We start from the raw sequence: 27,924 nt of genomic DNA, 5'->3' as shown, positions 1-27,924 counted from the left end.
CTGACGTTTTGAGCCTATCCTGCCAATGAAATTGCAGGACCTTGAAGAGGTCCAGTGGTGGTAAATATCCAGTGCATTGAGATGCCTGCTGTACATGGTCCATGTCTCAGTGGCATACAGGAGGGTGGGTATCACTACTGCACCTTAGACCATGAGCTTGGTGCCTGGTTTAAGGTTCTGGTCTTCGAAAACTCTCTTCATCAGGCGACCGAAGCCTGCACTGGCACACTGAAGGCGGTGTTGGACTTCGTCATCGAAATCTGCCCTTGTTGACAGTTGTCTCCCGAGGCATGGAAAGTGGTCCACGTTAAACAAGACCTTGTCGTGGATTTTGATAATCGGGGGGTAGTACTGTATGGCAGGGGAAGTTGCGAGAGGGCATATGTCTTTTGGATGTTTAGTGTGAGGCGCATGCGCTGGAGTGCTTCAGCGAAGGTGTTGATAATGGGTTGGAGTGCGTCCTCAGAGTGTGCGCAGATGCAAGTGTCATCTGCATACCGAAATTCGACGACAGAGGATGGAACGACCTTGGATCTGGACTGCAGGTGACGGAGGTTGAACAGTTTCCCGTTGGTTCTGCAAATTAGCTCCACTCCAGTGGGGAGCTTACTGAGAGTGAGATGGAGAATTGCAGCCAGGAAGATCGAGAAGTGCGCTGGTGCGATGACACAGCCTTGCTTGACCCCGGTCTATACGTGAATTGGGTCTGTGGTGGCACCGTTGATCAGCATCATGGCTGTCATGTCGTCATACGCAGGTGGAGGATGGTGACAAACTTTTGACTGCAGCCGAAATTGAGCAGGACACTCCATAATCCCTCACGATTGACAGTGTTGAAGGCCTTTCTGAGGTCAAAGAAGGCCATGTACAGCGGTTGGCGCTGTTCCCTGTATTTCTCTTGTAATTGATGCGCAGTGAAGATCATATCCATTGTGTCCCTTAGTGTGCGGAATCTACATTGTGACTCTGGGAGGAGCATTTCAGCCACTGCGAGAAGGCAATTGAGGAGGATTCTTGCGATGACTTTCCCTGTGGCAGACAGCAGGAAAATTGCTCTGTAATAAGCGCAATCGGACTTGTCACCTTTCTTGAAGGTGGCCGCAATTATGGCGTCTCTGAGATCGCCTGGCATGCTCTCCCACTATCTGATAAGAGGAATGAGTTCATGAATTCGAGTCAGTAGTGATTCTCCGCCATGCTTTCGTGCCTCGACATGGATTTGATCTGCTCCTGAGGCCTTGTTGTTCCTCAGTTGTCAGCTGGCATTTTCAACCACATGCCGGGCTGGGGTTACGCTGAGGCGGTGGTGGGTATCATGCGACGGGAGGGAGTTGAGGACACTCGCATCAAAGACAGAGTCTCGGTTAAGGAGCTCCTCGAAGTGTTCCTTCCAGCAGGCACTGACTGCCTCCCTGTCTTTGATGAGTTCCTCTCCGTTCTTGGCCCGCAGTGGGATAGAAACTTGTGTGCTTGGGCCGTATATGGTCTTGACTGCACTAAAGAATCCACTCACGTCATGATAGTGAGAAATGGAAGAAACAAAATTCTAAAAGTGGTGGATATAAGTGAGTCACAGCGGCTATGGAGACGAGTGACTGAACGTTCTGAATTCAGTTGGTTGGATGTCGGTGTTTGTCGTGTCTGGTGCTGGATTCAGGCCAATGATGGACCAGAGGAAATTCTGCAAATAGTTTCTGCCTGTCAATAACAGCTGAAGGGAAAGGATAGCATGGACCTCCATGAGGAAAATGGTGAAGAAGTGATATGATAATGTGCAGAACCGCTCACCCTGCATGGTTTACTGCTGTTGGTGAAGCGACGAAATTTATGATTGTTCAATTATGGACGTACACTTCGGGAAGGATGGCAAGGCCCTGGCGAGGGTGCAGAGGATATCTACTAGAATGGTACCAGGGTTATTGGATTTAAGTTATGTGGATAATCCTACCGCTGCCAGATATTGTGTTTTTTTGTAAATTTCGTCGCTAAAACCATTACACTGTGCAGGCTGGCCAGTTTTGACAATATTTATGCCACACTTAAACTTTCGATGCTGACAGTTCCGTTCCCTCACACATCTCCACACGCGCTGGGTCTCACTTACTCAGAGATTCTACCACTATTACAATTTTTTTGCTTGCATTTCTTACAACCCATCGACCGCACCCTCCTTGCTGCCGCTCTCACACCCACCATCTCCCCACCGCTTCCCCGTTCACCCTTCCAAATTTACCGGTTGAACAGCACCTCCAACCTGCTCCTGCGCTCGAATCCGATCAATATAACAAGAAGATATTCTCAGCGTGACACAGGGAGGAATAGACTGGATTTTAGGAGGTGTTACTTTTCCCAGACAGCATTGTGCCTCAGGAATGCGTTGCCAGTCGGTGTTGTGGGTACTGACTCTTTGATCGCCTTCAAGAAGGATGGGATCACATGGCAGATGGATGTTAATGCAAAGAAGTGTGATGTGATATATTTTGGATGGACGAATGGGGAGAGGCGTTATGAAACAGAGAGATCTGGATGTGCATGCGCACAAGTCTTTGGAGGTGGCAGGACACGATCAGGGCTGTTAAAAAGCATATGGGATGCTTGGCTTTCTCAATAGAGCAATAGAGAAGAAAAGTAAAGAAATTATGCTAAACCATCTTGAAACACTGGTTAGTCTCAGTTGAGTATTGTGTTCAATTATGGGCATAAACTTTGACCAGAATAGCAAAGCCTTGGAGAGGGCACAGAGGAGATTTACTAGAATGGTACCAGGGTTAATTGATCTTAGTTGTGTGGAGAGATTGGAGAACGTCGGATTGTTCTCCTAGAGCAGAGACGGTTAAGGGGAGGCTTAATAGAGATATTCAAATACTTGAAGTGGTTTGATAGAACAAGTAGGAAAACTATTTCCCCTGACAATTGGAATGGTAACCAGAGGTCACAGATATAATATAAATCGGCGCACAGATGGTTGTTAATTGCAGGAATGCATTGCCTAAAAAGGTAGTGGAGTCAGACTCGACAGCAACTTCCAAAGACAATTGGACATTTATTTGAAGATAACTCGCAGGGTGGTGGGAAAAACGCTGGGGTATGGGGTGAAAATGGACCGCTCTTTCAAAGAGCCGGGACAGGCACGACAGGCCGAATGGCCCCTGTTGTGATGTAATAGTCTATGACTTTAACCCCTCCATAATGATAAAGGCCTATGTGAGGTCTCCTCTCAGTCTACTTTTTCCTTGAGGGAAGATGCAATATAATCCCTCAAGTCTTCCTTCTCATTTCCCCTTTCTCTGTTCCTGGAGTGATGAGGCCAGAATTCTTCTCTTCACACACAGTTGCATCCGTTGAACCTACTTCAGCACAGATTGGAACACAGAGGGAGATTAGAAAGATAATACAGCCGGTTCTTCTGTTTTACATTACAGCAAAACATCAGCTGGGGATGTAGCTCAGTAATACAGCGCATTCATGTCTGAGGTCCTGGGTTCTATCCCCAGCATCTCCAAATATTGTGATAAACACTATAGTTTTCGGCAAAATGTTATTTTATGAGTTCCAGCGTATCCCATCTGCTCCTGCGCGTCAATTCGATCAATATTACAAGTTAATATTCTCAACCTGACCTAGCCAGACAGTGAAACTTACATTAAGACAAGGATAAGAGAAGATTTATTCGCTGGAAACAGGTGGTGGGCTGGTCTCCGTGTTGAGGATAAGGGTCAGATGTTGTTTGAATTCCATTAGTCTGAGGAACTTTTGATTATGAGGGCAAATATCCCCTATTATTCTCTCCTCTTTAATTATGGTAAATTTCAGGCTCAATACGGCAGGAATAGTTCAGTTGTGAGAGCATTAGAAGGAAGATCAGAAGTGCCGGCTACGCTCAGAATTTTAATAACACAATTGGCAAAATTCTGTAATATTTCCCTGAGGAAATTATTATCTTTCCTTTTTTCTACCATTGTTTATTTCTTCCCTCTGACTCGATATCTTCCGTTTCGCTTACTTTCTGCCGACGGTTGTCACGATATTATTTGTTGTCATCTTGCAATGTTTCCCCTCAGGCTCGCACGCTCTTCTCAGACATGTATTGCCTTATCGTTTTTCACCTCCTCAGGATGTTCCACAGCGCTTAACAACAAATGAAGTATTTTGAAGTGTAGTTATTGTTGGGATGTTGGAAACGTTAAAGTTAACTCGACCTGAAACATTAACTCTGTTTCTCTCTCCACAGATGCTGCCTGACCTGCTGAGTATTTCCAGCATTTTGTTTTTTTATTTCAGATTTCCAGCATGCACAGTATTTTGCTTTTGTATCTGTTTATTAGTGTTCAAACAGAGTAACCAAATCAGTTCGGGTCAAATATTTTCTGATAAGAAATTCATACCTCTAGCATTTGTCTGAAAATAAGTGATTGCAGGGGCTGCTCGCTTATCAGCCGCGGCGCCAGCGACAGGAAAAATTCATCCGCTCACAACCGAGTCCTCCAATGTACTGGACCTGATCGTGACGGAGCAGCTCAATCCGCAGGCCCTGATTGGACACATTCAATGGGGCATTTTCGCGCCGATGTATGTGATTGGTTGGTTGTTGTCACATGATCAGGGTGCGGGGCGATGCAAGGAAGCTGAAGTTGTCTGGCAATTCTATTGCTTCAAGCCTTCCGTTCTTATCCATGTAAGTGTAAAACTGAGCAAAGTGTTGAAAAGGGTTTTCAGAATGGATTATCTACTGTGGCCGATTTTCCAGCTGGATTTTCATGGCAAGAACGCTGCACTTGGAATATTGGTACAAGGGAAGTAGAATATCGAGGCTGCCTGGCAGAAGACTGAACGATGAAGCGATAGTTCCCATTGGAAGCAGGAAGGCAGCAGCAGTATGCACACCACTGTTCATTTCACGGAATCAAAGACTCAATTTTTATACAACAGATAATTTTGCAAAAATTGAAATCTGTTCCTGTCCCTGGGTGGGCTCGAACCACCAACCTTTCAATTAAAAGCTGAATGCGCTGGCCCATTGCGCCACAGAAACAGCCAAGAAACGCTTTGAAATTCGAATTATTCCACGGCAACCCAAGTGATTATGCTCCAGAAAGTTCACACCAGAGGCACCGATTTTACAGCAAATGAGAAGCTGCGTGGGGCTAATTGAAATTCCGGTCAGTTGTGGCCGATTGGTTAAGGCAATGAAATAAAAACCAGCTTTGCTTTCCCTGCATAAGTTCGAATTTTGCCGACTACGGAAATGAAAACGTCGTCCGCAATGCCCTGTTTTTAATTCTGGCCCATTGCGCCACACAGACAGACGAGCGACACTTTGCAATTGGATTAATTCCACAGGAAGCCAAGTGTTTATGTAACAGAGCGTTCACAGCAGAGGCACCGATATTGCAGCAAATGAGAAGGTGCGTGGATCGAATCAACCATTGGAGTAGTCGTGGCCGAGTGTTTAAGGCGACAGACTTGAAACCTATTCGGTGTTTCCTCGCAGAAATTCGATTCCTGCCGACTACGAAATGAGGACGTCGTTCCAAATAACACGTTTTTACTTCATTTTAACCGCTGCCTTTCGGTTCCTGTGCCGAGACACATTGAAAGCTACAATCAAACAAAGATTCAAGCAGAAAGTAAAACAAGCAATTCACCCCATAATTTCATCACGGCATCACGAGAGGCCTAGGTCACCGGAGAAATGCTACATTGTTCAATGCTCTTGAAACCGTGAAAGCAATGTTAACCGTCGAAAATATTTATTTCGCAACCCATTGATGAAAATACACGTCCTCCGCGCAGCCATTTTCCAGTTTATGCTACTTCCTACTGCGATGCTTATTAATGAACTAAGACAGACCGGCCACAGTTCTCAACCCCGCCGGCCAAGATCGGTGCATGACAACATAAGAAATAGGAGCAGGATTTGGCCATGCGGCCCTCGATCCTGCTCCGTCATTCAGTAAGGTCATGGCTGATCCTCTACCTCAACTGATAATTACCGAACTAGCCCCATATACCTTGATTTCCGTAAAGTACAAATCCATCTCAGTTAGGAATTTACTCTACGACTGAACACCACAGCTCTCTGCGGTTGACAATTACAAAGATACACAATCCTTACAATTAAGCAATTTCTCCTCTTCTCAATCCTAAATGGCCGGCCCCTTATTCTGAAACTTTGACCCCTAGTTCGGGAATCCACAGCCAGGGTAAACAGCCTCTCAGCATCCGCCCAGTCAAGACCTGAAAGAATTTATATGTTCTTCCTTGATACAATCTGTTGATTTCATTTCACCACAGAAAACAATGTTTAACTGGATGGACACACAGCAGGAAATACAATGCAGCCGCAGATTTATTCTCCAACCACATTCTCTGACACGCACGCGACTGTATAAAGGGACAAAAGCAGCACACGGGAGAAAAAGGCGATTTGAATCCCGTTCGTAGCGTCGAATTGCCTCAATTTAGCCGATCGCCTTATGAAGCAGCAATTTGAATCAGACTGAAAACGATACGCGATCACACACTGCAAACCGCACGCAAAAAGAAAAGCACAAGGCCCGTGACAGTCACTAAACCGCATTCAAACATAGCAACCAAATCAGCTCACATCAAAGATTTTGTGATTAGAAATTCAAACTTCTAGAATTTGGCTGAAAACAAGAGGTTGCAGGGGCTGCTCGCTTCTCGGCCGCGGCGACAGCGGCAGGAACAAGTCATCCGCTCACAACTGAGTCCTCCAACGTACTGGAGCTGCTTGTGACGGAGCAGCTCAATCCTCAGGTGCCTTATTGGAGACATTCAATGGGGGCGTTCTCGCGCCGCTGTTTGTGATTGGTTGTTTGTTGTCACGTGATCAGGGTGCGGGGCGATGCAATGAAGCTGAAGTTGCCTGGCAATTGATATTGTTTCAAGCTTTCCATTCTTATCCATGTAAGTGTAAAACTGAGGAAAGTGTAGGAAAGGGTTTTCGGCATGGATTATCTACTGTGGCCGATTATCCTGCTGGATTTTCATGGCAAGAACTCTGCAGTTGGAATATTGGTATAAGGGAAGTAGAATACGGAGGCTGCCTGGCAGGAGACTGATCGATGAAGCGATTGTTCCCATTGGAAGCAGGAAGGCAGCAGCAGTTTGCTCACCACTGTTCATTTCACGGAATCAAAGACTCCATTTTTATACAATAGGTATGTTTGCAAAAATTAAAAGCTACGCACGTCCCTGGGCGGGCTCGAACCACCGACTTTTCAGATAACACCTGAAAGCGCTGAGCACATTGTGCCACAGAGACAGATGTAAAACGCTTTGCAATTCGAACTATTCCACGGGAACCCAAGTGATTATGTAACAGAGCGTTCACAGCAGAGGCACCGATTTTGCGGCAGAGAGGGGCTATAAAACGCCCCAGAGACCAGGTTATGCCTCACAGCGTCGGCGGGAATCCTGAGCGGCAGAGCGGGGCTATAAAAAAGCCCCAGAGACCAGGTAAGGTTTACCAGTCTCCAGTCTGGGAACTCTGAGGGAAGGAGAGAGGTCAAAAGTAATCCAAGTGTGACGTCACCAGAAAGCGGGTAAGTGATTGGTTGGTGAGTATTTCTCCATTTTGAAGCTTAAATCTCTTTGGTTTATAGTTTCTAAGGTGTGATATTCACAATCTAAAATCGGGGCAGAGGGTATTTAAGAATAATATTAACAAATTTTATTAATTACATAGAATGGGAGATCAGGTGATGTGTTGCTGCTGCAATGTGTGGGAGCTGGTGGACACCATTGATGCTCACGGTGATCACATTTGCAGTAAGTGTTGGCTGCTCGAGGAATTCCGGCTCTGTGTTGAAGAGCTGGAGTCCGAGCTTCAAACACTGAGACACATCAGGGAGGGGGAGAGTTACCTGGACTCTGTTTATCATGAGATATTCACACCAATTAGATTAATTAATTCAGATGTAGTCCGTGGCCAGGGTCAGGATGGTGTGACTAGAAGTGAGACAGGTACGGGGATCCATGAGGTAGTGTTGGAGGAGCCGCAGCCCTTGCACTTGTCCAACAGGTTCGAGGCTCTTACTCCCTGTGGGGTTGGGAACAGGGACTGCGGGGAGGATGAGCAACCTAGCCACAGCACCGTGGAGCAGGGGGCCATTCAAGTGGGGGGAGTTAAAAGAAATGTGGTAGTGGTAGGGGATAGTATCGTTAGGGGGATAGATAGAGTTCTTTGCAGCCGAGAGCGAGAGACCCGAAGGCTGTGTTGCCTGCCTGGTGCCAGGGTTAAGGACATCTCCTCTGGACTGGAGAGAAACTTGGAGTGGGAGGGGGAGGATCCAGTTGTCGTGGTCCATGTTGGTACCAACGACATAGACAGGACAAGGAAAGAGGTTCTGCTGAGGGAGTTTGAGCAGCTAGGGGCCAAATTAAAAAGCAGAACCACAAGGGTAATAATCTTTGGATTATTACCTGAGCCACGAGCGAATTTGGCTAGGACGAATAAAATCAGAGAGTTAAATGCGTGTCTCAAAGACTGGTGTGGGAGAAATGGGTTTTGCTTCCTGGGACACTGGCACCAGTACTGGGGCAGGAGGGAGCTGTTCCGTTGGGACGGGCTTCACTTGGCCAGTGCTGGGACTAGAGTCCTGGTGGATCATATAACTACGGCTGTGGAGAGGGCTTTAAACTAACTAGTGGGGGGGAGGTTCCTAGAGAGCAAATAATAAAAATGACAACAGAGAAGGTCATAGACTTAGGTAGCAGTGGGGAAATTGAAAACCAGAGCGTGTCAGGAAGGGGCAGAAGGTATGGAGTACAAGCTAAAGTAATAAAAAGGGCAAAAGCAGGAACTAAGTGTCACAAAGCATCTTTGAAAGTTCTCTATCTGAGTGCACGTAGCATTCGTAACAAAATAGATGAGTTCATGGCACAAATAATTACATATGGGTATGATCTTGTGGCCATTACAGAAACATGGCTGCAGGGTGACAATGCCTGGGAATTAAACATACCAGGTTATTTAACGATCAGGAAGGACAGGCAGGAAGGAAGGGGAAGTGGCGTGGCTATGTTAATAAAGGAAGGAATCACTGTAATACAGAGAAATGATATTGGGTCAAAAGATCAGGATAATGAAACAGTTTGGGTGGAGGTAAGGAATAAAAAGGGGAAAAAAACACTAGTGGGCGGAGTCTATAGGCCTCCGAACAGTGGCAACTCTGTTGGACGGAGTATCAATCAGGAAATAGTTGAGGCTTGTAATAAGGGAACATCTATAATTATGGGGGATTTTAACTATCATATTAATTGGACAAATCAAATTCGGCAGGGCTGCCTTGAGGATGAGTTCATTGAGTGTATTAGGGATGGGTTTCTTGAGCAGTATGTAACTGAACCGACCAGGGGGCAAGCAACCTTAGATCTGGTCCTGTGTAACGAGAAAGGATTAATTAAAAATGTAAATGATCCCCTTGGAATGAGTGACCATAACATGGTAGAATTCCATATTCAATTAGAGGGTGAGAAGGTTGGATCTCAAACAAGCGTGCTAAGCTTGAATAAAGGAGACTATGAAGGTATGAGAGCGGAATTGAGTAGAGTAGATTGGGAAAATAGATTAAAGGGTAGGACGATACATGATCAGTGGTGTACATTTAAGGAGTTATTTTACAACTTCCAAAAAGTATATATTCCACTTAGAAGAAAAGGGTGCAAAAGAAAAGACAGCCATCCGTGGCTAAGTAAAGAAATTAAGGATAGTATTCGACTAAAAACAAGGGAATATAAGGTAGCCAGTGGGAGGATAGAGGATTGGGAAAACTTTAAAAGACAGCCAAAAATAACAAAAAGATTGATTAAGAAAAGGAAGATAGGTTATGAAAGTAAATTAGCAAAAAATATAAAAACAGATAGTAAGAGTTTTTATAGTTATATAAAAAGAAAAAGGGTGGCTAAAGTAAAGTTGGTCCCTTAGAGGATGAGACTGGGAAATTAATGGTGGGAAATATGGAGATGGCAAAAACACTGAATGAATATTTTGTATCAGTCTTTACAGTAGAAGACACTAAGAATTTCCCAACACTGGACAAACAGGGGGCTAACGGGGGAGAGGAGCAAACACGATCAAAATCACTGAGGAAGTGGTACTCGGTAAAATAATGGGACTCAAGGCGGATAAATCACCTGGACCTGATGGCTTACATCCTAGGGTCTTGAGGGAAGTGGCGGTAGGGATTGTGGATGCATTGGTAATAATTTTCCAAAACTCCCTGGACTCGGCAAAGGTCCCGGCAGAATGGAAAACAGCTAATGTAACACCCTTATTTAAAAAGGGCAGTAGATTGAAGGCTGGAATCTATAGACCAGTTAGCCTAACATCTGTGGTAGGTAAAATTTTGGAGTCCATTAATAAGGAGACAGTAACAGGACATTTGGATAATCATAATTTAATAGGACAAAGTCAGCATGGTTTTATGAAGGGGATGTCATGTTTGACATATTTGCTGGAGTTCTTTGAGGAAGTAACATATAGGGTGGATAAAGGGGAACCAGTGGACGTAGTGTATTTAGACTTCCAAAAGGCATTTGACAAGGTGCCACACAGAAGATTATTGCTTAAGATAAAAAATCACGGGATTGGGGATAATACTCTGGCATGGATAGAGGATTGGCTATCTCATAGAAGGCAGAGATTTGGGATAAATGGTTCATTCTCAGACTGGCAATCATTAACTAGTGGTGTTCCGCAGGGGTCAGTGCTGGGTCCCCAAAATCTTTACAATCTATATTAACGATTTGGAGGAGGGGACCGAGTGTAACATATCAAAGTTTGCAGACGATACTAAGATGGGAGGGAAAGTAGTGAGTGAGGAGGACATAAAAAACCTGCAAGGGGACATAGACAGGCTAAGTAAGTGGGCAGAGATTTGGCAGATGGAATACAATACTGGAAAGTGTGAGGTTATGCACTTTGGCAGGAAAAATCGTAGAGCAAGTTATTATCTTAATGGCAAGAAACTGGAAAGTACTGAAGTACAAAGGGATCTGGGGGTCCTGGTGCACGAAACTCAAAAGGTTAGTATGCCGGTGCAGCAAGTGATTAAGAAGGCCAATGGAATGTTGGCTTTCATTGCTAGGGGGATAGAATATAAAAATAGGGAGGTATTGCTTCTGTTGTACAAGGTATTGGTGAGACCGCACCTGGAATACTGCATACAGTTTTGGTGTCCATACTTAAGAAAGGACATACTTGCTCTCCAGTCAGTACAAAGAAGGTTCACTCGGTTAATCCCGGGGATGAGGGGATGGACATATGAGGAGAGGTTGAGTAGATTGGGACTCTACTCATTGGAGTTCAGAAGAATGAGAGGTGATCTTATTGAAACATATAAGATTGTGAAGGGGTTGCATCGGGTGGATGCGGGGAGGATGTTCCCCATGATGGGTGAAACTAGAACTAGGGGGCATAGTCTTAGAATAAGGGGCTGCTCTTTCAAAACTGAGATGAGGAGGAACTACTTCACTCTGAGGGTGGTAGGTCCATGGAATATGCTGCCCCAAAAAGCTGTGGAAGCTACATCATTACATAAATTTAAAACAGAAATAGACAGTTTCCTAGAAGTAAAGGGAATTAAGGGTTATGAGGAGCGGGCAGGAATTTGGACATGAGTCTAGGTTCGGAGCGGGCCCAGGGGCCGTATAGCTTGACCCTGCTCCTATTTCGTGTGTCTAATTCTGTTAGATTCAGGAGATGGTTCTGTGATAGTGGATTGGCGGTTAGGATCAGATCAGCCATGATCTTATTGAATGGCGGTGCAGGCTCGAGGGGCCGATTGGCCTACTCCTGCTCCTATTTCTTATGTTCTTATGTTCAAATGAGAAGGTGCTTGAGACCAATCGACTACTGGGGTAGTCGTGGCTGAGTGGTTATGGTTAAAGCGATGGACTTGACATCTATTGGGGTTTTCCCGTGCAGATTCGAATCCTGCCGACTACGGAAATGAAGACGTCGTCCCAAATTACCCGCTTTTACTTCATTTTAACCGTTGCCTTTCGTTTCCTGTGCCGAGACACATTCAAAGCTACAATCAAACAAAGATTCAAGCAGAAAGTAAAACAAGCGCTTCACCCCATTATTACATCAAGGCACCACGAGAGGCCGAGGCCACAGGAGAAATACTACGTTGTTTAATGCTCTTGAAACCGTGAAAGCAATTGTAACCGTCGAAAATATTTCTTTTGCAACGCATTGAAGAAAATGCACGTCGTCCGTGCAGCCATTTTCCAGTTTATGCTACTGCCTTCTGCGATGCTTATTAATGAACTAAGCCAGACCAGCCACAGTTCTCAAACCTGCCGGCCAAGATCGGTACATGATAACATAAGAAATAGGAGCAGGATTTGGCCATGTGGCCCTCGATCCTGCTCCGCCGTTCAATAAGTTCATGGCTCTACCTCAACTGAAAATTACCGACCTAGCCCCATATACCTTGATTTCTGTAATGGGCAAATCCATCTCGGTTAGGAATGTACTCAACGACTGAACACCACAACCGTCTGCGGTAGAGAATTCCAAAGAACCGCAATCCTTACAATTAAGCAATTTCTCCTCATCTCAATTGTTAATGGCCGGCCCCTTATTCTGAAACATTGACCCCGAGTTCGAGACTCCACAGCCAGGGTTAACAGCCTCTCAGCATCCGCACAGTCAAGCCCTGAAAGAATTTATATGTTCTTCCTTCGTACAGTCTGCTGATTTCATTTCACCACTGAAAACAATGCAGCCGCAGATTTATTCTCCAACCACATTCTCTGACACGCACGCGGCCGTATAAAGGGACAAAAGCAGCACACGAGAGAAATGGCGATTTGCATCCCGTTCGTTGTGTTGAATTCCTCAATTTGGCCGAACGCCATATGGAGCAGCAATTTGAATCAGACATTACACTTCATTTCAGTATCAAAACGTTAAGCGGTCACACACTGCAAACCGCACGCGAAAAGAAAAGCACAAGGCCCGTGCGAGTCACTAAACCGCATTCAAACACAATAATCAAGTCATCTCGGGTCAAAGATTTGATGATTAGAAATTCATACCTCTAGCATTTGGCTGAAAACAGGAGATTGCAGGGGCTGCTCGTTTCTCGGCCATGCCGCCAGCGACAGGAACAAATCACCCGCTCACAACCGAGTCCTCCAACGTACTGGAGCTGATTGTGATGGAGCAGCTCAATCCTCAGGCCCTGATTGGACACATTCAAATGGGGGCGTTCTCGCGACGTTGTATGTGATTGAATCGTTGTTGACTCGTGATCAGGGTGCGGGGCGATGCAAGGAAGCTGAAGTTGTCTGGCAATTGTTATTGTTTCAAGCTTTCCGTTCTTGTCCATGTAAGTGTAAAACGGAGGAAAGTGTAGATAAGGGTTTTCAGAATGGATTATCTACTGTGGCCGATTTTCCTGCTGGATTTTCACGGCAAGAACTCTGCACTTGGAATATTGGTATAAGGGAAGTAGTATATCCAGGCTGCCTGGCAGAAGACTGATCGCTGAAGCGATTGTTCCCATTGGAAGCAGGAAGGCAGCAGCAGTTTGCTCACCACTGTTCATTTCACGGAATGAAAGACTCAATTTTTATACAATAGATATGTTTTCAATAAGTAAAACCTGGTGAATGTTAAATCTCAAGAGTTTAATTACCTTGCTTGTATAACAATTAAAAGAGTACGCAGGAGACAGAGTTCAGTTAACAGCCATCACTTTCAAGAGAGTCTTCTCAACTCGATGCACTCTCATTCCCATAGTGCATTGCACATCACAACTACGGTAACCTATGTGGAACAATTCAAATACAACATTCAAAATACACAACATCTCCTCCCCTCTTACATTAGATGTCCCAATAGAACCACAACATTTTAAAACACAATAACCTGGGTGGGGGTAGACTTCCTCCTACCATGGCTATAGCCATGGGGATTATACTGCCCCAGATAAATGGTAAGCCTCTGAACTTTAAGTTCAAACGTATAGGTGCCCGCCGTTCTCTGGTAGGATACCGGCGGTCAACCTGACTCTCCAGTTCATTGTCTCTCACAGGTGACGTCAACACAGTTGTAGGCGGCTGAGGTGCCTATATACAGGCCTCCCTTGCTGATGAGATAGGGGCTCAAGCGGCTGCTTTCTCAGAAGTTGAGCCTCTCGGTGCAGAAGGCGGATGACCCACAGCATCACCCAATGGCAGATAAACTGCTGTTGGTGGTTCAGTGGGTGTTGCTGCACTTTGAAGAAGCTGATCGGTGTGTCACTTCCAGACAATGTCCTCAGGTGTCTGTCCAGTGTAGGGTACTGGACCAGTCTTTGCAATGACAGTAGCAGGAACCCACTTAGGTCCAGCACTGTAGTTCCGTGCCAACCCATGTTCACCTGGACTGAAGACTCTGTCTTTGGAGCGTTCTTCACGTCGTTTGCTGTGCTTATCCTGCTGATACTGTACCACGTCTTTCACCTTTGGCGGTTTCAGTCGGTCGAAGTTGGTTCGTAGCTATCTTTTGAGCAGTAGAGTGGCAGGTGATGCTTTTGTGGTCGTTTGTGGTGTGTTCCTGTAACTCAACAGGAAACTATACAGGCGCTGATGAAGCATTGCCTGGCCTTAGAGAGTGCTCCATGGTCTGAACAAACCTCTCAGCTAGACCATTGGTCGCAGGGTGGTATAGTGCAGCCCTGATATGTTGTATGCCATTCACCTGCAGGAATGTAGCCATTTCTTGTGACACCCATTGTGGACCGTAGTCTGAGACAAGTTGCATCGGAGATCCACATCGGCTGAACACCTCACCTAACTTCTCGATGGTCTTCTCAGCGGTGGTGAACCTCATTATAACAACCTTTGGCCACTTACTGTGCGCGGCAACAGCCACCAGGAACATTCTCTCCTCGAATGGACCTGCAAAGTCTACATGAATGAGGTGCCATGCTTCCTCTAGAAAGTCCCAGGGGTGAAGAGGTGCAAGCTGTGGCACATTACGAACTCTCTGACATGAGGAACAGGTTTTAGCTTTGTCCTCAACCTATCCATTCATACCCAGCCACCAGAAGTAGCTCTTCGCCATTTCTTTCATACGAACCATTCCGCAGTGTCTGGAGTGTAGTGGCTGTAACACTGGTTTCCGTAGTGATGGTGGAATAACCACTCTCCTCCCCCACAGGAAACATCCAGACTGCACCAACAGTTCGTTTCACCGTAAGAGATATGGTTTCAGGTTTGGGTCATCGCTGACAAGCTTGCCCCTGATGATAATGTCCAGCAGTGCAGACAACACTGGGTCGTTTCTGGTGTTTCGTCGGACCTGTGTAGCAGGCACGTTCTCCACCTGCCTAAAATAGCAGATGTCCAAGCTACGCATCATAGGCTTGGTGACAGGCAGCGGCAACCTGGAAAGACCGTCGGGATTGCCGTGCATGTCAGGTTTGCGATATCTAATGTCAAATGTGTGTACAGACAACAGCAGCGCCCACCTTTGCATTCTGCTCGCAGCAAGTGACTGAATCCCTGTATGGGGCCCGAGGATGGTCGTGAGAGGGCGGTGATCTGTTAGTGGGGTGAACTGTCTCCCGTACAAATATTGGAGAAACTTGCGAACGCCATAAACGATGCTCAGTGCTTCTCGTTCTATTTGGGCGTAGTTAGTTTCAGCTCTGTTCAAAGTCCTAGATGCGAATGCTGTCGGCTTCTATTCTCCATTTGGCATGATATGAGAAACGACCGCTCCAACAACATATGACAATGCATTGCAAGCTAACTGTATTGGTAATGAAAGGCTAAAATGCGTCAAAGGCTCTGAATTCAGGAGCGTGTCCTTTGCTGTCATGAACGCCTCCTGACACTTGTTAGTCAATTCCCACTTCTTGCCTTTACATAGAAACCAATGCAGCGGCCTCAGCATCGAAGCTAGTTTCGGTATGAACCGTCATAGTAGTTCAGTAACAATAGAAAAGAACGCAGCTGGCTGATATTTTCAGGTGCTGGGGCATCCTCGATTGCCTTGGTCTTGGACGGTGCCTTGTGAAGGCCTGTGGCATCGATCACATGACCGAGGTACTCAACTGATGCCTGAATAAAATCGCATTTATCCCTGCGAACTCTGAGTCCGCAATCCCTCAGTCTCTGTAGCATTGCGTCCAAGTTACGCAGATGGTCTTGGTCATCACACCCAGTAACTAAGATATCATCTAAATAGCAGTGGACTCCAGGCAATCCACTAACGATCTGGTCCATAGCATGTTGGAAATGCGATGGAGCTAAAGTAAATTCGAAAGGTAGTCGACGATACCTAAATAGGCCCTTGTGCATCACAATAGTCAGCATTTCTCGTGACTGTTCATCCACATGCATTTGCAGGTAGGCTTGACAGAGGTCGACTGGCCCCCAGCAAGTCCCGCAAACAAATCATCAATATGGGAAAGTGGATATTGCTCCACGGACAATACAGGGTTAACAGATACTTTAAAATCTCCAAATATCCTAACTCCACCCCCTTTCTTGAGCACTGGTAAGATGGGCGTTGCCCATTCACTCATGCTGCATGGTTCTAGTACTCAGCTTTCAACTAGGGCTTCTAAGTCACCCTCGACTTTTGGTCTGATGGCATAGGGTACAGGTCGGACCTTCATGAACTTGGGTTTGCTATCCTGCTTAATAGGGAGCTTCACAATAATATCTTTCATGCTACCCAGTTCTCCAATAAAGAATTCTGCATGTTTCTTTAAGATGGCGGGTAAGCCTGGATCATTGTGTGACATCATATAGACTGATGACCAGTCTAATTTTATTCCCTCCATCCACGAACGTCCCAGCAGGGAGGGTTAGTCTCCTTTAACTATGTAGAGTGGTAACTTCCTAGTTTGTTCATTCAACTAAACTGTGACCTCAGTGATATCTCTCACGGTTACTCTTTCACCAGAATATGTCTTTAATGCTATGTTAGCTGGCTGAAGTGGAAGGTGCTTTAATGTCTTTTTGTAGACTGTCTCTGACATAAGAGATACTGCTGCCCCGGTATCGATCTGCATTCGCACAGGCTGCCCCTCTAACAAGGGTGATAGCCAGTACCCATGCGAATCCCCAGCTACAGTCAGCACGCTCAGTGATCATTCCTCCTCTGACGTGTCACTTGCCTCTGTTTTGTCCTGTTCTACAGAGCCGACATGCTTCTTTGTCTTTTGTCTGAATGTTTCTTTTCTTCCTTCCGTCTTTGACGTTATCTCTGTGTCCTTTTTATTTCTGCATGTGCGCTGACTATGTCCCTTTTTACCACAACTGTGGCAATCCATGTCCACTCAACAGCATGCAGACGCAAGATGCCCCGTTTTGCCACAACGGAAGCATGGCCCTTGGCTCTCTGTTCTTACTTTGTGCACTTTTTCTTTTGTACCCAAATGTTGAGCTTCCTTAGCTGCCAACTCCGTGGAAATACTGATTTCAATGGCCCTTTGTAGTGTCAGATTAATCTCCATTAATAGTCTCTTCTGTAAGGCTTCAGTCAGTTCTCATACCATACACTAGCCTATCTCTTATAGTATCATTTAGCACGTCATTAAACTCACAGTGCTCTGATAGTCTTTTTAGTGCAGCTACAAACATGGTCACTGTTTCTCCTTCTTCCTGGTTACGCCTGTGGAACCTAAACATTTCAGCTACGACTAGGGGTTTGGGTGAAAAATGCCCTTTTAGTATCTCCACAATTTCGCTATATTGTTTAGTCCCTGGTTTATCTGGATGCACTAAAGTACGCAAAAGATTGAAAGTCTTTGGTCCCATCACACTTAACAATGTAGGTACTACTTTGTTCCCTCCAATGTCATTTGCTTGTGTGAAGTATTCAAATCGTTCTGTGTATGAGCTCCATTGTTCGACATTCTCATCAAATGGTCCAGTGTTAACGACAATTCCAGCCATTTTCCTTCTCTCAGGATCCTAATTATCATTCACTAAGGATCCTTCCAATGTTGAACTCAACGAACATCACTATCAGTTATTTAGTGCTTCAATTCACAGGTCGTTTCACAGTCGAATAAGTGTCCTTCCCGATTTACTCACTGCTTTTACTCCCCTTTTTCAAGTCGTTAGAACATTATACGCCATCTCGTCTTCCCGACATTGCAAGCTCCTTTATCCTCGAGCCAGCCTCACTTTAATTAACTGTCCATGGCAAAAATAACAGTTTTAAACACGTAAAACATATAAGTATGTGAAGGGGTTGGATCGGGTGGATGCGGGTAAGATGTTCCCGATGATGGGTGAAACTAGAACTAGGGGGCATAGTCTTAGAATAAGGGGCTGCTCTTTCAAAACTGAGATGAGGAGGAACTACTTCACTCAGAGGGTGATAGGTCCATGGAATATGCTGCCGCAAAAAGCTGTAGAAACTACATCATTACATAAATTTCAAACAGAAATAGACAGTTTCCTAGAAGTAAAGGGAATTAAGGGTTACGGGGAGCGGGCAGGAATTTGGACATGAGTCTAGGTTTGGATTGGTCATGGCCCTGTGGGTAGCGGAGCGGGCCCAGAGGCCGTGTAGCCTGATCCTGCTCCTATTTCATGTGTCTAATTCTGTTAGATTCAGGAGATGGTTCTGTGATAGTGGATTGGCGGTTAGGATCAGATCAGCCATGATCTTATTGAATGGCGGAGCAGCCTCGAGGGGCCGATTGGCCTACTGCTGCTCCAATTTCTTATGTTCTTAAAACCCGACTATTTTCCGCACAGCAGAGCCACGTAAGTTCAGACGTCCTCGTCGCCACTTTTGTTAAATCTCAAGAGTTTAATAACATTTCTTGTATAACAATTAAAAGAGTATGCAGGAGACAGAGTTCAGTTAACAGCCATCACTTTCAAGAGAGTCTTCTCAACTCGATGCACTCTATTTCCCATAGTGTATTGCACATCACAACTACGGTAAGCTTTATGGAACAATTCGAATACAACATTCTAAATACGCAACAGTCACGTCCCTGGGTGGTCTCAAACCATCAACCTTTCAGTTAACAGCCGAACGCGCAGGCTCCTTGCGCCCCAGAGACAAGTGACGAAAACTTTACAACTGGAATTATTCCACAGGAACCCAAGTGATTATGTACCAGAGCGTTTGCAGCAGAGGCACCGATTTTGCAGCAAATGAGAAGCTGCGTGGTTCCAATGGAATGTCGGGTTTGTCGTGGCCGAATGGTTAAGTCGATGGATTTTAAATCCATTGGAGTTTCCCAGCGCAAGTTCGAATTATGCCGACTACGGAAATGAGGACATCGTCCCCAATGAGTCATTTTTACTGCATTTTAACCGCTGCCTTTCGGTTCCTGTGCCGAGACACATTCAAAGCTACAATCAAACAACGATTCAAGCAGAAAGTTAAACAAGCACTTAACCCCATTATTACATCACGACATCACGAGAGGCCTAGGCCACAGGAGAAATACTACATTGATTAATGCTCTTGAAACCGTGAAAGCAATTTTAAACGTCGAATATATTTATTTTGCCACCCATTGAAGAAAATGCACGTCGTCCGCGCAGCCATCTTCAAGTTGATGCTGCTTCCTACTGCGATGCTTATTTAATGAACTAAGCCAGACGAGCCACAGTTCGCAACCCCGCTGGCCAAGATCGGAATATGAGAACGTAAGAAATAGGAGCAGGATTTGGCCATGCGTTCCTCGAGCCTGCTCCGCCATTCAATAAGATCATGGCTGATCAGATGTTCGACTCAACGCCACTTTCGCACCCGCTTCCCCTAACGCTTGACTCCCTTGTAGCTCAAATGTATGTCTATCTCCGCCTTGAATATAATCAATGACTCCGCTTCCACAGCTCTCTGGGCTAGAGGATTCCAAAGATTCACGACCGTTAGAGAGAAGAAATTCCTCCTCATCTCCGTTTTAAATGGGCTACCTCTTATCCTGAAACGCTGCCCCCATGTTATAGATTCTCGCAGGAGGGGAACATCCTCCCTGCATCTACACTGTCAATCCCCCACAGAATCATATAAAGAGACAAAGAGGGAGACAGAGACAAAGATAGACATATAGAGCGAGAGCCTCAGTTTGACGTCTTACAGACTGGTCCGAGGGAAAAGGGACTTCAGATATGTTGAGAGTGTGGAGAAGCTGCGATTGTTTTCCTCAGAAGGTTAAGAGGAAATTTAATTGAGGCTTTCAAAACTAAAGTGGCTTTGATTGAGGTAATAAGGAGAAACGCTTTCCAGTGGCAGGAGTGACGGCAACCAGAGGACACCGATTGAAGATAACCAGCAAAAGAATCAGTATGGGGAGAATTGTCTTACGCAGCAAGGGCTCAGGACTAATGAATATCTTACTGCTCAGGATAAGTTATCACGGCCCAGGCACTCTCTCATTCCAGGATTGCAACCGTTTATAAGTCTCAAATATTGCATTTTTCACACTGGCAATGAGTTGATTGATAGCCGTGCTGTGATCAGCTAAGTTTGTTCGGGAGATGCAGTTGACAAGAAAATACATGGAATACGGATAATAACCGTGACTGTTCTGATACTGTGAGCTACAGTTAAATGTGGGCATGTAAACATTTAAAGTGTCTCGTTCACAATGTAATTTCCGGCTGGCTTTGAAAGAACAGCCATTTCACAGAATGCCTAATGATAAGCTGCTGACTGTTGAAGCAGCAGCGCTGCGGAAAGTTGAAAGGTTGATGAGGTGCAAGCATTGCTTCGCGCGGGTGTTTTGATTGGTGGCATTTCAAACAGCCCCAAAATGCACTGTTCTCTGGGCAGGAAACGAACCCGAGCAGCCGTGGTGAACGCGCCGAATCCTAACCACTAGTCCAGCAGAAAAGCTGCGAAAAACTTCCTGCCAAGAAGCAGGGCAACGCAGTTATTCCTCTTTGCTGCTTTGAAATTCAAATCACTTTCACGCCAGGCAAACTTTTCGTACAAGATGACATCTTTTAGACGAGAACACAAAGGACATGTTCACTAAGCCACAGCATCAAGTGCGGGAAGGCGACCATTTGGCATATATTTCCTTCTATGCTTTTCTCAGAGACAGAGGCATAAAGTCAGAGAGAAGCCGTCGGGGAATTGAATACTGAACATGATAATATCCACGACATTGTAGAGGAAATGGTTATGCAGTGCTTGAGACAAAGCAGCAAACACACACAAAATACCCGTATGTGCTCTCTTTGTGTGGGTATGTCTCAGATATCCATCTCAGTGTCATGCATTCATGGAGGCTGGCAGCACGGTGGGAGGCCATTCGGCCAATCGTGCCTGTGCTGTCTCTTTGAAAGAGCAGTCGTGCTTTCTCCCGCTGTTATCTCATTTTCTCTCTCCCTCCTCAGTGCCCCACACAACAGGCAAACAGAAGGAGAACAGTCTACTAACGAGGAACTGGTGCAGGGAGTTGTTATAAATTTCCTCATGTACATATTTTAAAATTATTTTCGTTCATTTTGTTCTATTCAACTTTTCCCAGGGTCTTTTTAAGGAGCTGCCCAAAGGTTTAAAATTGGGGATGTTAAAAATTCTCCCCGTCGGGGAATTGAACCCCGGTCTCCCGCGTGACAGGCGGGGATACTCACCACTATACTAACGAGGAACTGAAAGGTGCCGAATCTGTTAGAGCAAAAATCGACCTGTGAACAGAGGGACAGAGGCAGAAGGGACAGAAATAAGAATAAGAACAGAAGGAATAGGAGCAGGAGTGGGCCATTCGGCCCCTCGAGCCTGCCCCGCCATTCAATAAGATCATGGCTGATCAGATCTTCTACTCAACGCCACTTTCCTGCCCGCTCCCCATAACCCTTGACTCCACTGCAGCTCAAATATATGTCTATCTCCACCTTGAATATATTCAGTGACTCCGCCTCCACAGCTCTCTGGGGTAGAGGATTCCAAAGATTCACGACATTCTGAGAGAAGAAATTCCTCCTCATCTCCGTTTTAAATGGGCGACCGGATATCCTGGAGCCTTGCCCCCTAGTTGTAGATTCCCCCAGGAGGGGAAACATCCTCCCTGCATCTATCCTGTCAAGCACCCTCAGAATCCTATACAGAGAGAGACAGGTACAAAGAGGGAGACAAATATAGACATACAGAGCGAGACACTCAGTTTGACGTCTTGCAGAGTGGTCCGAGGGATAAGGAACTTCAGTTATGTTGAGATTTTGTGATTGTTTTCCTCAGACGGTTAAGAGGAAATTTAATAAGAGGCTTTCAAAATTACAAGGGGATTTGATTGAGGTAATAAGGAGAAACGCTTGCCAGTGGCAGGTATGACGGTAACCAGAGGAGACCAATTGAAGATAACAGAATCAGTATGGGGAGAATTGTATTACGCAGCAAGGGCTCAGGCCTACTGAATATCTTACTGCTTAGAAATGTTATCACGGCCCAACTCTCTCTCACTTAAGTCTTGCACACGTTGCTAACTTTCAAATGTTGCATTCTTCAAACTGGCGTTGAGTTGATTGATAGCCGTGCTGTGATAAGCGAAGTTTGTTAGGGGGGTGCAGCCTGCAAGAAAATACATGGAAGTTTGATAATAACCGTGACTGTTCTGACACTGTCAGCTGCAGTTAAATGTGGGCATGTACACGTTTAAATTGTCCCGTCCCAAATGTAATTTCCTGCTGTCTTTGAAACAGCAGGCATTTTACAAAAGGCAAGGAAGTGCATTGTGTACCTGTTGAGGCAGCAGCAGTGTTGAAATTGCAAAGGTTGATCAGGGGCAGGCATTACTTCGCGCGGGTGCGTTGATTGGAGGCATTTCAAACAGACTCAAAATGCACTGGTCCCTAACCGAGAATCGAACCCAGGCCACGGCGGTGAAAGCGCCGAATCTTAACCACTAGACCACCAGGGAAGCTGCAAGAAGTTGCAAGAAGCTGCCTGCCAGCAAGCAGAGCAACGCAGACTTTCCTCCTTGCTGCTTTGAAATTCAGATCACTTTCACGCCAGGCAAACTTTTCGTACAAGATGACATCTTTTAGACGAGAACACAAAGGACATGTTCACTAAGCCACAGCATCAAGTGCGGGAAGGCGTCCATTTGCCATATATTTCCTTCTTTGCTTTTCTCAGAGACAGAGGCATAAAGTCAGAGAGAAGCCGTCGGGGAAGTGAAAACTGAACATTATAATATCCACGACATTGTCGAGGAAATGGTTATGCAGTGCTTGAGACAAAGCAGCAAACACACACAAAATACCCGTATGTGCTCTCTTTGTATGGGTATGTCTCAGATATCCATCTCAGTGTCATGCATTCATGGAGGCTGGCAGCACGGTGGGAGGCCATTCGGCCAATCGTGCCTGTGCTGTCTCTTTGAAAGAGCAGTCGTGCTTTCTCCCGCTGTTATCTCATTTTCTCTCTCCCTCCTCAGTGCCCCACACAACAGGCAAACAGAAGGAGAACACTCTACTAACGAGGAACTGGTGCAGGGAGTTGTTATAAATTTCCTCATGTACATATTTTAAAATTATTTTCGTTCATTTTGTTCTATTCAACTTTTCCCAGGGTCTTTTTAAGGAGCTGCCCAAAGGTTTAAAATTGGGGATGTTAAAAATTCTCCCCGTCGGGGAATTGAACCCCGGTCTCCCGCGTGAACAGGCGGGGATACTCACCACTATACTAACGAGGAACTGAAAGGTGCCGAATCTGTCAGAGCAAAAATCGACCTGTGAACAGAGGGGACAGAAATAAGAATAAGAACAGAAGGAATAGGAGCAGGAGTGGGCCATTCGGCCCCTCGAGCCTGCCCCGCCATTCAATAAGATCATGGCTGATCAGATCTTCTACTCAACGCCACTTTCCTGCCCGCTCCCCATAACCCTTGACTCCACTGCAGCTCAAATATATGTCTACCTCCACCTTGAATATATTCAGTGACTCCGCCTCCACAGCTCTCTGGGGTAGAGGATTCCAAAGATTCACGACATTCTGAGAGAAGAAATTCCTCCTCAACTCCGTTTTAAATGGGCGACCGGATATCCTGGAGCTTTGCCCCCTAGTTGTAGATTCCCCCAGGAGGCGAAACATCCTCCCTGCATCTATCCTGTCAAGCACCTTCAGAATCCTATACAGAGAGAGACAGGGACAAAGAGGGAGACAAAGATAGACATACAGAGCGAGACACTCAGTTTGACGTCTTGCAGAGTGGTCCGAGGGATAAGGAACTTCAGTTATGTTGAGAGTTTGTGATTGTTTTCCTCAGACGGTTAAGAGGAAATTTAATTAGAGGCTTTCAAAATTACAAAGGGATTTGATTGAGTTAATAAGGAGAAACGCTTGCCAGTGGCAGGTATGACGGTAACCAGAGGAGACCAATTGAAGATAACAGAATCAGTATGGGGATAATTGTATTACGCAGCAAGGGCTCAGGCCTACTGAATATCTTACTGCTTAGAAATGTTATCACGGCCCAACTCTCTCTCACTAAAGTCTTGCACACGTTGCTAACTTTCAAATGTTGCATTCTTCAAACTGGCGTTGAGTTGATTGATAGCCGTGCTGTGATAAGCTAAGTTTGTTAGGGGGGTGCAGCCTGCAAGAAAATACATGGAAGTTTGATAATAACCGTGACTGTTCTGACACTGTCAGCTGCAGGTAAATGTGGGCAAGTACACGTTTAAATTGTCTCGTCCCAAATGTAATTTCCTGCTGACTTTGAAACAGTAGGCATTTTATAAAAGGCAAGGAAGTGCATTGTGTACCTGTTGAGGCAGCAGCAGTGTTGAAATTGCACATGTTGATCAAGAGCAGACATTGCTTCGCGCGGGTGCATTGATTGGAGGCATTTCAAACAGCCTCAAAACGCACTGTTCCCTAATCGGGAATCGAACCCGGGCCGCGGCGGTGAAAGCGCCGAATCTTAACCCCTAGACCACCAGGCAAGTTGCAAGAAGTTGCAAGAAGGTGCCTGCCAGCAAGCAGAGCAACGCAGACTTTCCTCCTTGCTGCTTTGAAATTCAGATCACTTTCACGCCAGGCAAACATTTCGTACAAGATGACATCTTTTAGACGAGAACACAAAGGACATGTTCACTAAGCCACAGCATCAAGTGCGGGAAGGCGTCCATTTGTCATATATTTCCTTCTATGCTTTTCTCAGAGACAGAGGCATAAAGTCAGAGAGAAGCCGTCGGGGAAGTGAAAACTGAACATCATAATATCCACGACATTGTCGAGGAAATGGTTATGCAGTGCTTGAGACAAAGCAGCAAACACACACAAAATACCCGTATGTGCTCTCTTTGTGTGTGTATGTCTCAGATATCCATCTCAGTGTCATGCATTCATGGAGGCTGGCAGCACGGTGGGAGGCCATTCGGCCAATCGTGCCTGTGCTGTCTCTTTGAAAGAGCAGTCGTGCTTTCTCCCGCTGTTATCTCATTTTCTCTCTCCCTCCTCAGTGCCCCACACAACAGGCAAACAGAAGGAGAACACTCTACTAACGAGGAACTGGTGCAGGGACTTGTTATAAATTTCATCATGTACATATTTTAAAATTATTTTCGTTCATTTTGTTCTATTCAACTTTTCCCAGGGTCTTTTTAAGGAGCTGCCCAAAGGTTTAAAATTGGGGATGTTAAACATTCTCCCCGTCGGGGAATTAAACCCCGGTCTCCCGCGTGACAGGCGGGGATACTCACCACTATACTAACGAGGAACTGAAAGGTGCCGAATCTGTTAGAGCAAAAATCGACCTGTGAACAGAGGGACAGAGGCAGAAGGGACAGAAATAAGAATAAGAACAGAAGGAATAGGAGCAGGAGTGGGCCATTCGGCCCCTCGAGCCTGCCCCGCCATTCAATAAGATCATGGCTGATCAGATCTTCTACTCAACGCCACTTTCCTGCCCGCTCCCCATAACCCTTGACTCCACTGCAGCTCAAATATATGTCTATCTCCACCTTGAATATATTCAGTGACTCCGCCTCCACAGCTCTCTGGGGTAGAGGATTCCAAAGATTCACGACATTCTGAGAGAAGAAATTCCTCCTCATCTCCGTTTTAAATGGGCGACCGGATATCCTGGAGCCTTGCCCCCTAGTTGTAGATTCCCCCAGGAGGGGAAACATCCTCCCTGCATCTATCCTGTCAAGCACCCTCAGAATCCTATACAGAGAGAGACAGGTACAAAGAGGGAGACAAATATAGACATACAGAGCGAGACACTCAGTTTGACGTCTTGCAGAGTGGTCCGAGGGATAAGGAACTTCAGTTATGTTGAGATTTTGTGATTGTTTTCCTCAGACGGTTAAGAGGAAATTTAATAAGAGGCTTTCAAAATTACAAGGGGATTTGATTGAGGTAATAAGGAGAAACGCTTGCCAGTGGCAGGTATGACGGTAACCAGAGGAGACCAATTGAAGATAACAGAATCAGTATGGGGAGAATTGTATTACGCAGCAAGGGCTCAGGCCTACTGAATATCTTACTGCTTAGAAATGTTATCACGGCCCAACTCTCTCTCACTTAAGTCTTGCACACGTTGCTAACTTTCAAATGTTGCATTCTTCAAACTGGCGTTGAGTTGATTGATAGCCGTGCTGTGATAAGCGAAGTTTGTTAGGGGGGTGCAGCCTGCAAGAAAATACATGGAAGTTTGATAATAACCGTGACTGTTCTGACACTGTCAGCTGCAGTTAAATGTGGGCATGTACACGTTTAAATTGTCCCGTCCCAAATGTAATTTCCTGCTGTCTTTGAAACAGCAGGCATTTTACAAAAGGCAAGGAAGTGCATTGTGTACCTGTTGAGGCAGCAGCAGTGTTGAAATTGCAAAGGTTGATCAGGGGCAGGCATTACTTCGCGCGGGTGCGTTGATTGGAGGCATTTCAAACAGACTCAAAATGCACTGGTCCCTAACCGAGAATCGAACCCAGGCCACGGCGGTGAAAGCGCCGAATCTTAACCACTAGACCACCAGGGAAGCTGCAAGAAATTGCAAGAAGCTGCCTGCCAGCAAGCAGAGCAACGCAGACTTTCCTCCTTGCTGCTTTGAAATTCAGATCACTTTCACGCCAGGCAAACTTTTCGTACAAGATGACATCTTTTAGACGAGAACACAAAGGACATGTTCACTAAGCCACAGCATCAAGTGCGGGAAGGCGTCCATTTGCCATATATTTCCTTCTTTGCTTTTCTCAGAGACAGAGGCATAAAGTCAGAGAGAAGCCGTCGGGGAAGTGAAAACTGAACATTATAATATCCACGACATTGTCGAGGAAATGGTTATGCAGTGCTTGAGACAAAGCAGCAAACACACACAAAATACCCGTATGTGCTCTCTTTGTATGGGTATGTCTCAGATATCCATCTCAGTGTCATGCATTCATGGAGGCTGGCAGCACGGTGGGAGGCCATTCGGCCAATCGTGCCTGTGCTGTCTCTTTGAAAGAGCAGTCGTGCTTTCTCCCGCTGTTATCTCATTTTCTCTCTCCCTCCTCAGTGCCCCACACAACAGGCAAACAGAAGGAGAACACTCTACTAACGAGGAACTGGTGCAGGGAGTTGTTATAAATTTCCTCATGTACATATTTTAAAATTATTTTCGTTCATTTTGTTCTATTCAACTTTTCCCAGGGTCTTTTTAAGGAGCTGCCCAAAGGGTTAAAATTGGGGATGTTAAAAATTCTCCCCGTCGGGGAATTGAACCCCGGTCTCCCGCGTGAACAGGCGGGGATACTCACCACTATACTAACGAGGAACTGAAAGGTGCCGAATCTGTCAGAGCAAAAATCGACCTGTGAACAGAGGGGACAGAAATAAGAATAAGAACAGAAGGAATAGGAGCAGGAGTGGGCCATTCGGCCCCTCGAGCCTGCCCCGCCATTCAATAAGATCATGGCTGATCAGATCTTCTACTCAACGCCACTTTCCTGCCCGCTCCCCATAACCCTTGACTC

General features: G+C 45.7%; 1 non-coding gene across 1 annotated transcript; it reads right to left on the bottom strand.

The window, feature by feature from the left end:
* Nucleotides 1–21,539: 21,539 nt before the first annotated feature.
* trnad-guc (transfer RNA aspartic acid (anticodon GUC)) lies at nt 21,540–21,611 on the bottom strand. Its single transcript has one exon. It is a non-coding gene; the product is annotated as a tRNA-Asp (tRNA).
* Nucleotides 21,612–27,924: the final 6,313 nt, after the last annotated feature.

This window comes from Somniosus microcephalus, unplaced genomic scaffold (genome assembly GCF_052327205.1).
Source record: "Somniosus microcephalus isolate GS21.2 unplaced genomic scaffold, FLI_Smic_1.0 unresolved_chr5, whole genome shotgun sequence".
NCBI classification, from domain to species: domain Eukaryota; kingdom Metazoa; phylum Chordata; class Chondrichthyes; order Squaliformes; family Somniosidae; genus Somniosus; species Somniosus microcephalus.
The sequence above is the reverse complement of the archived record's forward strand: the minus strand, read 5'-3'. Positions and strand labels throughout refer to the sequence as shown.